A 14,181-nucleotide genomic window follows, 5' to 3' on the forward strand; every position below is an offset into this window, starting at 1 on the left:
TAGAAGTTACGCATGTTGGAGGGCAGAGGGGGCATTTGGGCTCAGAGGGCAGAAGAGGTCAGAGGGGCAGGTGGTACTCAGGAGAAGGCCAGGCAGAGTGAGGAAGGAGAGTGACTGCAAAGGGCAAGGAGGGTTGGACATGAGGACGTGAGTGGTGGTGGTGGGCGGCGGAAGGCCGTGGTAGGAGGAGGTATAGGCACAGAAGTTGCAAGGTTGACACTATTGCCTGGGGTCAACAAGTGGGTGGGACGGCAGGGACCAGTGACAGGGGGGGGGGGGGGGGTAAAGTGGGAGAGGTAGAGAGGAGGAGCTGGGGGGTAAGAGGAGGCCAGACTAGGGAGGGTAAAGGAGGTCTGGAGGGAGAGGAGAGCCAAGGGTAGAGAGACAATGGGGAGGAGAGGACAGGTGTGGTGGAGGATAGGGGCCAGGGGTGGTGAGGAAGGCCGGGGGTGCGGTGGAGGAAAAGGCCGGGGGGTGGAGGTGAGGCTGAGGGTGGTGGAGGTGAGGTTGAGGTAGGTGAGGAGGCAAGGAGCCGGGTGGTGGAGGATAAGGAGCCGGGGGGTGGTGAGGAGGCAGGGCCGGGGTGGTGGGAGGCCGGGGGTGGTGGGAGGAGCGGCCGGGGGGCAACAGAGTGGTGAGGTCAGGCTGAGGGGTGGCTAGGGGAGGCAGGAGAGTGGGTAAGTGTCAGCCTGGGGTAGGAGGAGATAGGGAACCAGGGGTGATGAGGAGAGGTGCAGGGGTGGGTGAGGGAGGCTTGGGTTAGGAGAGAGGTCAGGGGTGGTGAGATGAGGCCGGGGGTGGTGGAGAAAGGCCGTGGAGATGGTGAGGTGAGGCTGAGGGTGTGGTGAGGAGGCTGAGGGGTGTAGAGGTGAGTTGAGGGTGGTGAGAGACAGGGCTGGGGGGGCAGGAGAGAGGCAGGGGGTGGTGGGAGGAGAGGCCGGGGTGGTGAGGTGAGGCTGGGGGGGTGGAGGAGATATGGGCCAGGGGTGGTGGAGAGAGGCAGGGGTGGTGGAGGAGATGGGGTGGTGGAGGTGAGGCTGAGGTGCAGTAGGAGAGGCCGAGGCAGTAGGAGCTAGGGCCGTGGTGGGAGGTGAGGCCGGGGGTGGTGAGGAGAGGCCGGGAGTGAGCTGAGGGTGGTGAGGTGAGTGGCCGGGGATGGTGATAGAAATCAGCTAGGCATGTTCTTAACTCTGAACACACCATGCACTCACACACACAATCACACACACACACAGTGACTTTGAGATCGGCAAACCAACATGCTGGCAACCAACCAATCTGATTTTTTTTTTTTTCCACATGTCCTCCCACCAACCCCACACCTTCCATTCTTCCATCCTCTCATCCCACTCACAAACTTTAAAAACTCACACACACACACACACACACACACACACACACACACACACACACATACACACACACGAATAATAATAATATCCACACACACACACACACACACACACAGTCAATCCGGAGTCTCACACACACATGTCCACTGTTCACACCTTCAAACATGGTCGTTGCCGGTGTGCCTATGTTGGAGTTTACTGAGGCACAGCCTATTAGCGAGCCTATCTCGACGACGTAATTTTAAATATATTACACACACACACACATACTTCCGGAATGCAGAGCCACCACACAACCAAACAAACAAAGATGCACAGATAAGACTTCTCTCTCTCACAGGGTCTATTTAACAAGAGGAAACACTAGGCACTGTGTGTTGATCCTGGCTAAAAGCATGAGATTCTCCGTGTGGCCGAGTAACTAGGCTTGGGGGCACCCAGTGTGTGTATGAGTGGTGTGTGTGTGTGTGTGTGTGTGTGTGTGTGTTACGCAACAACAGGTTTGCATTGAGAAAAATAAATATTGCCGCACCTTTTTCCCTGCCTCTGTCTCTCCTCCCTGTTTATCTCTCCATTCCTGCCTATTTGTCATCTTTCAATACCTTGTCCTATCTGGTCTCGTATACGGTTAAGTGGTAGACGGGCTGTCAACTGTTTCTGTAACTCTCTTTTGTTTTATCTCCCCTCTGTCTGCCCGTCTGTTTATATATTTATGACCATTCTTTTGCTTTTATTTCTCTATCACTCTCTTTGTGGTTTATTAATCACTTTGCAGTTTTTTTAATGTTGTTTATCAGTGACGTAGATCAGTATTATCGCTATGTTGCTTAAAGTTTGTTGTTTTCCTCTGCTTTGTTGCCTTTGTTGCGTTTGTTTTCAATTTCTTTCTCTTACTTTTGTATTTCTTCAATCATCCCCTTTCCCTTGCTCCCCATCTTTCCTCATTCTCATACTGTTTTTCACTTTTCTCCTCCCTCCCCTCTCATTCTCCTCCGCCTTGATTATTTTTTTGGCATTTTCTCTGTCTTCTTTCCATTCTTCTCTTTCACCCTCCCTTTTTCTCCCAGGCCTCTCTCCACTCTTCTCCATTGCATATCTTTCTTTCTCCATCCTTTCTTTCTCTCCTCCTCCTGTCTTTACCTCTCTCTCTCTCTCTCTCTCTCTCTCTCTCTCTCTCTCTCTTTCTCCACTTCTCTCAGCTGGTGCTCACGTCCAACCCCACGCCTGGGTTTCTTTCAACCGTTTCAGGTACATTTTCGGTTAATATCTGCCATAACACACACACACACACTCTTATTCTCTTCTTCAGAAAATGTAACTAACATTTCAGGTACCGTCGAGAGAGAGAGAGAAAGAGAAAGAGAGAGAGAGAGAGAGAGAGAGAGAGAGAGAGAGAGAGAACATGCCTTTAACATCATCTACTGTGGATGAGTGATGGCTAGCTGTTCCTTCCCTTTTTCATTTTCCTTCCATCCCACCTTTTTCCTTCTTTCTCTCCTCTTCTGAAACCATTCATTTCTTTTTTCATCACGATTATCCCACAGTGTAATCTGAGTACACTGTGGATAAGAGGCAGTAAGGAGAGGAGGATCGTGGGGAGAGGGGTGACTGGGGGAGATTGGGGGTGTGGGGAGGGGGAGCAACATATGCTAGGGTAAACACAGGGAAGGCAGGAGGTGGCAACACTGCTGGGTACGACAAGATTTTAAAATAAATATATTGTTGTATAAGTAGAATTGCCAGATAATCTATATTGGTTTTAATAATAAATAATAATAATAATAATAATAATAATAATAATAATTTGACTACAGTATTTAGGCAGAGAAAATGAGTGAGTCATTGATGGAAAAGAGAAAATACGAATGAGAGACAGAGGGAAATTGGAGAGAAAGAGAGAGAACCTTTGTGAAAGAGGAGGAAATAGTTGGTGTAGTATAGTGGATGAAGGAGAGGTAGAGATATTGATGGAAGATGGAGAAGGGGAGGACTGAATGGGAGTAAAAACGAGGAACAGGAATGGGTTATTGGAGATAGGAGAGAGAGAGGGGAAGGAAAGTGGAAGGGGGGAGGTATAGAAAGGAGAACGAAAGAAGGAAAGATGGGTGGATGGGAAGGGCATAGTGGGAAAGGTTTTATGGATGGGAAAAGCGGAATAGAATGGATAGGAGGAAAATGTGGGAGAGGAAAAAGGTAGGTATAAGTGAGTAGGAAGGAGGACGGGGTTATGTGTATATAGGAGAAAATGCGAATAAATAAAATGTGAAGAACCAAAAAAAATGGGAGAATAGGCGATGAAAGAAAGTTAACTATACCAAATACACTAAGGAAGGAACAGTCGATAGTCCCCCACTTTCACCTTCACCCCCACCCCCAACCGCCCCCACTCCCCGGATACAGACAACCTCAATAGATGTTGTCAGTTTGTCCTTAACAGCAGCTGGGGCGGATCAAGGTGCCGCCAGCTAAGACATCCAGCCATCACTGTGTATGTGTTTAATCCCTGTGTACAGTGGCCAGGTGTGTGTGTGTGTATATATGTGTATGTGTGACCGTGTGTATGTGTGTTTGTGTGTGTGTGTCTGGTTAAAGGACAGCGTGCAGGTGTGTGGGCGTGGCTAACTATGCGTTAATATGTGGAATGTGCGGTGGGGGCTGGGGGAGTCAGTGGGTGTGAAGGGGAGTGTCCCACACCACTACTCCAGAGATGATGTTAGCGTGTGTGTGTTCTCTCTCTTCTCTCTTTTTTTCTCTCGACAGCACACAAAAATATTCAACAGTAAGTATTTAATACAGTATTTATATATAATCTTAATGTTTTCTTTGTGATGTTTTATGATCATTGGCAAACAGTTTTGTGTTATATTTCACCAGGCATTGAGGTAAGAGAGGAGAGAGAGAGGAGAGAGAGAGAGAAGGCATAGGTCATTGACTCACATCGGGGCCTAAAAGGAAATGTAATAATAATAATAATAAATAATGATAATAATAATAATAAGAAGAATGAGAATGAGAATAATAATAATAATAATAATAATAATAATAATATAATGAGAATGAGAATAATAATAATAATAAAAATAATAATAATAATAATAATAATAATAATAATAATAATAATAATAATAATAATAATAATAATAATAATAATAATAATAATAATAATAATAAAGAAATACAAAAATTAAAAAAGATCAAGAGTGAGAAACAATATATGTATGTTGTGTTGTCAATAGTACGGGGAAACAATTGAGACCCTGAATTTGTGTGTAAATGAGGCAGAAAGTCAGATGAGCAACTTGGGACTTGGTCACAGTTTTTGTGATGCATGTAGTGCAGGGTCTACCATTAGAGGTACATTATGCTTCCAATATCTTCCCAGGCGGTAGTACCTCCCTGTTTGATAGCTGCCTACTACCATCTGTTTTGTCAAAGCTCACTTTGTATTACACACAAGTTTGCTATTCACATTGTTTATCTGACATAGTTTGTAATGATGAGAAGCGTTCACCAGCTACGATGATAATATATTGTATTACTACACTTCAACAACTAAGGTCTTCAAGTGGGTATTCTAGATTAATAAATATGCAAACCAACAATGTTAACAATCTCACAAGTATATGGCAGATGTGGCCAGGTAGTGTCGAGGAAGGTGTACCCACCACAAACACGTACTCTAGAGGTTGTTACTGAAACATGTGTACTACTGTAAATAATAGAAAGGGGAGTGTGTGTGAGTGGACAAGAGAAGGTACCCAAAGATGGTAGCAGCCGGGTGTGTGTGTGTGTGTGTGTGTGTGTGTGTGTGTGTGTGTGTGTGTGTGTGTGTGTGTGTGTGTGTGTGTGTGTGTGTGTGTGTGTGTGTGTGTGTGTGTGTAAGTAATATGACCTAGTGATGATAAGTTTGGCGTAGAAGATACACATTACGTGGGCGTACGTGTGAGTATGATTGTGGGTGGCGAACCCATGAAGGACTCTGTGGGGGTGTGCGTGTGTGTGAGTTTGTCTGTATATTAGATGTGTGCTTGTACTTGACTGTGGGCGGGATTACAGACTTAGACGTGTGTGTGTGTGTGTGTGCAGTTGCAGGCATACATGGTGTAGGTGTGGATGCTTGTGTGAGTGTGGATAATGGGTGCCGGTTTGAACGTGGGTGCTGGTGTGGATGTGGGCGTGGACTTGGGTGCCTGGATAGGTGTGAGCGGTAGTGTGGGAGTGGACGTGGGTTTAGGTGGACGTGGGTATTGAGGTAGGTATGTGTGCTATGTGGGTGTGGGTGCTTGTGTGGGCGTGGTGCTAGTGTGGGCGTGGGTGCTGGTGTGGGCGTGGGTGCTGGTGTGGACGTGGGTGCTAGTGTGGGCGTGGGGAAGAACCAAGGGAGTCACCAGCTGTGTGAGCAACGCTGTTAACACAACACTCTGGGAACGGCCACACGTAGGCTCTTACCTCATCTCCTCAGTCTTGGAGAAGTGGAGGAGAGAGAGAGAGAGAGAGAGAGAGAGAGAGAGAGAGAGAGAGAGAGAGAGAGAGAGAGAGAGAGAGTAGACAGGAGGAGGAAGAAAAGAAAAGGATGGAGAAAGAAAGATATACAATGGAGAAGAAGTGGAGAAGAGGGAATAGGAGAGAAAAAAAGGGAGGGGGTGAAAGAGAGAAGGAGTGGAAAAGACAGAGAAAATGCCAAAAAAAATAATCAAAGGCGGAGGAGAATGAAGGGGAGGAGGAAAAGAGTAGAGAAAACAGTATGAGAATGAGGAAAGATGAGGCAAGGGAAAGGGGATGATTGAGAAATACAAAAGTAAGAGAAAGGAATAAAACATTGCGAAAACAAACACAACAAAAGGCAACAAAACAGAGAGAAAACAACAAACTTTAGCAACAACAGCGATAATATGATCTACGTCACTGATAAACAACATTAAAAAAAAAACTGCAAAGTGATTAATAATAAACCACAAAGAAAGTGATAGAGAAATAAAAGCAAAAGAATGGTCATAAATATATAAACAGACAGGCAGACAGAGGGAGATAAAACAAAAGAGAGTTACAGAAACAGTTGACAGCCCGTCTACCATAACCGTATACAGGGATCAGATAGGACAGGAAGTGACAGAAAGATGACAAATGAACAGGAATGGAGAGATAAACAGGGAGGAGAGACAGAGACGGGAAAAAGGTACGGCAATGTTTATTTTCTCTCAATGCAAACCTGTTGTTGCGTAACACACACACACACACACACACATTGAAATACACACGCACACACACACACACACTCACCTCTCATACATTTACCTAAAAGCCCAAGCCTAGTTACTGGCCACACTGGAGAATCTCGGCTTTGCTTATGGGATCAACACAGTACCTGATGGGTTTGCTCTACTCTTGTTAAATAGACCCTGGGGAGAGAGAGAGAGAGAGAGAGAGAGAGAGAGAGAGAGAGAGAGAGAGAGAGAGAGAGAGAGAGAGAGAGTCTATCTGTGCATTTTTGTTTAATACACAGTGGTAGTCATTCCGAAGTGTGTGTGTGTGTGTGTATTCTTTTGTGTGTGTGTGTGTGTGTGTGTGTGTGTGTGTATTTGTATATGTGAGTGCGTTCAAGTTTGTACTCCTGAGAGTCTGTTCTTGTGTGTTTAGTTTAAAGTTTACGTGTTCTTGTGAGTTAACTTGCGTGGTGTGTGTGTGTGTGTGTGTGTGTGTGTGTGTGTGTGTGTGTGTGTGTGTGTGTGTGTGTGTGTGTGTGTGTGTGTGTGTGTGTGTGTGTGTGTGTGTGTGTGTAATATTAAGTCAGTTAAGATATGCTGGCCAAGACATTGCATATTAAACCAACATAATTTTAACTCACGGCAACGACCAGCAACCACTATGATTCTTGCCTGTCACCCTTGTTGCTATAGGCCAGGGTGTGGGTAGGCGTGCGGGGGCGTGGGCAGGGGTGAAGGGGTGCGTGGAGACCTGTGTGATCGTGGGAAGGCGTGGGTATTCTTGCGGTGTGTTAAGGAGTGGGCAGTGGTGAAGGGGTGTTTGGAAATTTTGGTGAGCATGGGTAGGGATATGTAACCGTGGGCAAGTTTGCGAGTGCGTGGCCGGGCATAGATTAGGTAAGGATATCTTGTGTGATAATGAATAAGTTTACGGTGTATAGAGAATAAATCTGTGAACGTATAGCATTAATGAGCATGGGTGAGGGTGGGCAGTTGCGGGTGGACATGTTTAGGAGTGGACAAGGTGTCTAGGAGTGAGATGTGGGCGTTGGTGACTGTGGGTGTGCCTCATTACCCATATAGATGCACATGTGGGTTGGGAATTTGGGTGTGTGAGTGTGTGAAACGACTTTCACCCTCCACCACCGGATGTATGTGGGCGTGGGTAGGCGTATGCAAGCGTGAGTTGACGTGCGAACAGGTGTGTGTGGATGTGGGTGCGGCATGGGCAGGTCAGCTGATGTTATCATGACTATTTTGTCCCGTGTGTTGCCAAGACTCGGATTGTGTGACTTTCCACTCGTGTTATATTTAGAAAGGAATGTCATGTTTCACAATTTTTAGTTCCGTGTTTTTATTCTCTTTTTGTGTTTAATGTTTTCATGTTTTTTTTTTAAGTCTTTTGTTTATGGAGAATTGGTGAGTGTGTGACAATTTTTCTCTTCAGTGTGAAGCGGATCTTTGGAATATTGATGCGATTTGGTGTGTTATTTTCTTGAAATAATATCGTATTAATATTAAACTACAACCAATAATAATAATAAATAAAACAAAACAATAATATTATAATTATTACCCTTTCCACAACTGCTAGGCAAGGTCCCGTGTGTGTGTCCAAAGTAACTGTAGAACGGGTTAGTAATTTGCACTAATCTAGGTAGGTTTGATTAACACAGGAGATGGTCCTCATGATATTATTTTTGTCGAAACCCGTGCAAAATTGACCTAATGTTGCCATGGTAACGGTTCATACGATAATAACACAGAAAACGTCGATGAGACAGTCTCCAACGATGACTATATTAATTTATGGTTACAGCGTCATTACTTCGATATTCACCCTGAGTGCACGGTGTTCCATTTATTATTATTATTATTATTATTATTATTATTATTATTATTATTATTATTATTATTATTATTACTATTATTATTATTATTATTATTATTATTATTATTAGTATTATTATTATTATTATTATTATTATTATTATTATTATTATTATTATTACTATTATTATTATTATTATTATTATTATTATTATTAGTATTAGTAGTAGTACCCCTAATAAAACCAATGCTACACTAAGCTATAAAAACCACAATATACTCCTCCCCTTCCTTCAGTAATAATAATAAACTCCCTGTAACTTGTACTCATCCAAAAGCAGAAAAAAAACATGTATATATTTAGCAGTGAGTCGGTCGTTTTGTTTATGTGTTTACGTCTTGTGTGTGTGTGTGTGTGTGTGTGTTTACTGAGGTAATGGTCCCATGTATTTGTTAGCTTTGGTGTTGAAATGAGTGCCTGTTATCGTTGTGGTTAGTAAGCCTACTTGTGGAGTTTATTTATTCGTGTTTTTTTCTTTTTATCATCTAAAACATTCTTCTTTTTTCTTCCCACCATTAACCGGGATTGTAAATGTTTATCTTTTGTTTATGTATTGTTTTCCGTATAGTTTCGTTAGTATTTGCTTTGTTGATGAATGAGGTGTTTGTTGACGGTCGTGGTTGGTACTTGGTTGGCCTGGTTGTTGTACGTGATTGGTCGTGTTTTTTCCACCCAAAGTAGGTCTTGTTATTGTGAACCTTAGAGTAGTTTGAGATGTCATTGTTGAATTTTTTGTATATAAATCATTTTAATCTTTTTGCTCCTTAATTTATATTATCTCTATTGTTATCTTATGGTATTATGATCCCTTGCATTTATGTTCTTATCGTAATGTGTTTATTTTCTCTAACTATTTTTTTCTATTTTTCTAATTTGTGAATTAAAATTGTCTCTTTTATTGGTATTTTTTTTTTATCATGACAGTGACGTTGGTGCTAATTGTCGTATCTATTCTTCGTTACGGGGATAATAACACAATTTCTAAACTTATTTTCTATTTTGTGGGTAATTGACGAATTCCTGCTCTGTAAAATAACCCAGGAAAAAAAAAAGATAAATTTACGCACAGTTTTTATTCTTCCAACTTCACACGTCCTTCTTCTACACTATCTTACTTTTATCACGCTATTTATTTCCCATTAACCTTTTCCTCACTTCCTTTATCACGTATTTATTCCTCACTTTGTCTCCTTCTCTCTCATGTGTAACGAGGTATTATATTACCCATAATTAGTGGTCATGATGGTTTAATTGTGACGTGACACATCAGACTGTCACATAAAGTCACCTGATCGTGTTATGCTTGACACTAGTGACACTTGCAACTGTCACGCCGATGTGGACAGTGTGAGTCACATTCAAGAGGTATTTGTTGTTCGTAGTCTGACTTAAGAAATTAGAGAAGGTTGTACTGTGTTTACTCTCGGTCTGAATTCTTCTTTTCTTTACCTCTAAAAATTGCGGCTCATCAATGTAACTCTATCGTTATTCTTGTTTAAATAAGTTGAACTGTATTCAACCCTTTCATGACAATGTTTTAACAGTGTAGTGGTTTAACTCCTTGAGAATGGTATTTTAGTTTAAGACGATGGTTTAACCTTGTGAAGATGGCCATTAATCTCAGTGGGATTGATAGCTTAAACCTCCGTCCTCATTGGGTTAAAACACATTCAATAATTAACTAAATATATCCCGTCACTCTCGAATTAACACCACTCTCACATTAGGTACAGAAATGGGAAAATTACTCTCCAATTTGCAATTTCTGTTCAATCTCTCTCTCTCTCTCTCTCTCTCTCTCTCTCTCTCTCTCTCTCTCTCTCTCTCTCTCTCTCTCTCTCTCTCTCTCTCTCTCTCTCTCTCTCTCTCTCTCTCTCTCTACACCCTGTCTTCCATCTTCCCTCTGCACCTACGACCCTCCCCCCTGTGCTATATACCCTCACCTCTACTCGAGCCTTGACCCTTCGTTCCCCTCTCAGTAAATCCTGACGTGTGTGATAGGGCAGGGTAAATAAGCAAACAGCGTAGCGTTAGGAGGGAGGAAGGGATGGAGGGATGGAGGAGGGAAAGGGGATGGAGGAGGGAAAGGGAATGGAGGAGGAAAGGAGAATGGGGGAAATGGTTGTGGGAAGAGGTGAGGGGTGGTAAGGTGGATAAGGTGGGGTTGGTTGTAGGAGGGGAGGGGAGGGAGAGATAGAAAAGGACGCAGAATAGGAGGGGTAGGCAGGGAAGGAGAGAAGGTCATGTGGGTATAGGAATTGCAGGAAAGAAGGAATGGACGGGCAAGGAAGAAGGAAAAGGCAAGGGGGGGGTGGAGGAGGGGGCTAGGTGAGAAGATACTAATTACACGTATGAAAGCTTTGGTTCTCTCGCTGGACACTATTTTCACCTGTCCATCCGTCCGTCCGTCCTTCCGTCTGTATACTCGTAAGTTTATTCCGTCCTTTTCTTTTTGTTCTTCTTATTCATGCCATTCATGACCGTAATTCAGATGGTTCATGGGATCGCTAAGGGTTTACATGTCAGCTAGTTGGTTTACAGGCCAGCAAGTAGGTTTACAGGTTGAGTTACAGGTCAGCCATTTGGTTTACAGGTCAGTTAGTTGGTTTGCAGGTCAGCCAGTTGGTTTGCAGATCAACCGGTTAGTTTGCAGGTCAACATGTAGGTTTACAGTTCAATATGTTGGTTTACAGGTCAACATGTTGATTTACAGGTCAGCCAGTTGGTTTACACGTCAGCATGTTTGTTTACAGGTCAATATGTTGGTTTACAGATCAACATTTTGGTTTACAGGCCAGGCAGTTGGTTTGCAGGTCAGCCAGTTGGTTCACATGTCTGCTGCCAGGTGGCTCTCAGGTTACGCAGGTGGCTTTAGTGGTCTCAAAAGTCACCTTGTATCAAGGTCTTGTGTTATTATTAACCAGGGGTGAACGTGTGTGTGTGCGTGTGTGTGTGTGTGTGTGTGTGTGTGTGTGTGTGTGTTGCTCCCGCTACATGTGGCAAATACAACAGACAAATGATATGCACTCTATATATTTCCTCAGAGGATCGTTCACTCCTCCTGCGACTCTCGATCATCCGATATTTATTGCGCAAGGATAAAAAAAAATATCTCTGCACCTTAGTTCCCCAATTCACAAACCAAATTATATATAAGAAATATTCGATAATAACAACAGATGGAATAGAATAATAATAATAATAATAAATATAGTCTTAAGGTAATTGGAGGTGTACGTGGGTTGTGTTCAGATAATATACAACGAGTGAAGGTTAAAAAAAAACTGGTTTGTGTGACCTTCACCTAGCACTGGTGGCCGGACATGCCACAAGCCTGATCGTCAGCTGATGTCATCCCCCGGCCTCTCCTCACCACCCCCGGCCTCACCTCACCACCCCCGGCCTCACCTCACTACCCCTGGTTCCTATCTCCTCACCATCCCCGGCCTCACCTCACCACCCTCGGCCTCTCCTCCACCCACCCTCGGCCTCACCTCCCACTGCCCCCAGCCTCTCCTCCACCCCCCAGCCTCACCTCACCACCCCTGGCCCCCTAGCCTCCACCACCTCCGGCCTCTCCTCACCACCCTCAGCCTCACCTCCCACCACCCCCGGCCTCCTCCACCCCAGCCTCTCCTCCACCACCCCTGGCCCATCTCCTCCACCACCCCAGCCTCCACCCCTCCCACCACCCTCCAGCCTCACCTCACCACCCCCAGCCTCTGCCCTCACCACCCATGGCCATATCTCCCTCACCACCCCCGGCCCCATATCTCCTCCCACCCCTCAGCCTCCACTCACCACCCTCAGCTCACCTCCACACCCCTCGGCCTCCACCTCCACCATCCTCCGGCACTTTCCTCACCACCCCAGCCTCATCACCCACCCCCCAGCCTCATCCTCACCACCCCCCGGCCTCCACCTCCACCCCCTGCCTCCTCCTCCACCACCCCTGGTTTCCTATCTCACACTCACTACTGAGCCTCCCACACCTCTTCACCCCTAACCCCACCTCGCTTCCAGGCTCCACCACTCCTGGTTTCCTGTCTCTCACCATCCCCAGCCTTTCCTCACCACCCCCCGGCCTTACCTCCTGCATCCACCGGCCCCTATCTCCTCCACCACCCCTGTCCTGCCTCCCAGCCCCTTGTCTCTCTACCTTGGCCTCTCCTCTCCCTCCAGACCTCTTTTACCCCTCCCTTCTCCACAGGCCTCTCACACCCCAGCTCCCTCCTCTCTACCTCCTCCCACTTCACCCCCCCCCACTGTCACTGGTCCCTTGCCGTCCACCCCACTTGCCATTCGGCCCAGGCAATAGTGTCAACCTTACCTTCTGTGCCTATACCTCCTCCTACCACAGCCTTCCGCCGCCCACCACCACCACCCACTCACGTCCACTCGTATCCAACCCTGCCCTCCTTGCCCTTTGCAGTCACTCTCCTTCACTCACTCTGCCCTGGCCGCTAACACTCACAAGTACCTGCCCTCTGACCTCTTCTGCCCACTCACAGGCCCAAATGCCCCTCTGCCCTCCCACTACACGTTCTTTACTCATGGTCACCTTGCGCTTATTATTTATCGTTCCACGTTCTATGTCGCTTTCCTTACAGTCATTTTTCCCCCGATCTTATCCCGTCCTCCTGAATCCATGCTCCCGTGCCTAACAATACCCTATCTCTCTCTTCCACGTCTATCCTCATTGACTCCAAGCCGAGTGTTGTCATTTCTACACCTTTTCTTATCTTCTCTGTGTTCTATCCTCAACCACGTCAACCCCGCTCTGATATTTCTCTCCCTCATTCACATCACTCACCACCCTCACCCTACTCCACCTACTCTCACTCGCCCTCATTCACTCAAACTCACTCAACTACACCACGCCTACCACCACCCTCACCCAACTCCATCTATACCCACTCACTCACTCTTTCCCTCTCCCCTCCCCTCCCTCTCACCTACTTAAACCAGCGCCAGGTCTCCCTAACTCTCTTACTTCCTCCCCCCCATCAAAACTTGTATCAACTCACTTTAGCGTCTTGTGCCTCGCTCTCACCACTCTGATCAACCAAGTTGTTGCTGTTTCCTCGGACGCGTGTCAGAAATATGAGCCCCACCCTGCCTTCCCTCCCAGCTGTGTTGACAAACAGTGCATTAGGCCAGCTGATCCTGTGACGTCACCGACACCAACAACACTACATGATACGGATAATAAAGATGGATGGTTCCGGGTCGACTTTTTTTTTATAGTGACTATGAAACTTGCTGATTCAGTTCGTTAATGTGAACGATTTTATTCCGGGGCTACTTATTGTTTTTGTTGAGTCAGGGAAACTAATAGTGAGCGCTAGAGTCAGTGTGAGCAATATAATTCTGATTCGATTTTTTTGTTTTTGCTGATTCGACGCCTCAACATAATTCACCTAAAATATGAATCATTTAATTAAAAAATAAGATGTCTGCATCTCGACTGCCTCACAGAGGTAGTTTGAGCTCTCATATTTTCCAGAATCACAATTATGAGCACCTAGACTGACTCCGATATTCCATTTATTTTGATCTCCATGACTGACTCAGAAGGTAAGAATTAGCGCCCTCACTGAACACTGAAATCAGTTTAAACCCCCTGAGTGACTCATATAGTCGATATGAAAGTTTCTAGTGACTCATTTAGTACATTCAGCGGTTTCCAATGACTCATGTAATCAGTCTTTACATGTTGGAAATTTTTTATTTA

This window comes from Homarus americanus, unplaced genomic scaffold (assembly GCF_018991925.1).
Source record: "Homarus americanus isolate GMGI-L3 unplaced genomic scaffold, GMGI_Hamer_2.0 scaffold22250, whole genome shotgun sequence".
Taxonomy (NCBI): Eukaryota; Metazoa; Arthropoda; class Malacostraca; order Decapoda; family Nephropidae; genus Homarus; species Homarus americanus.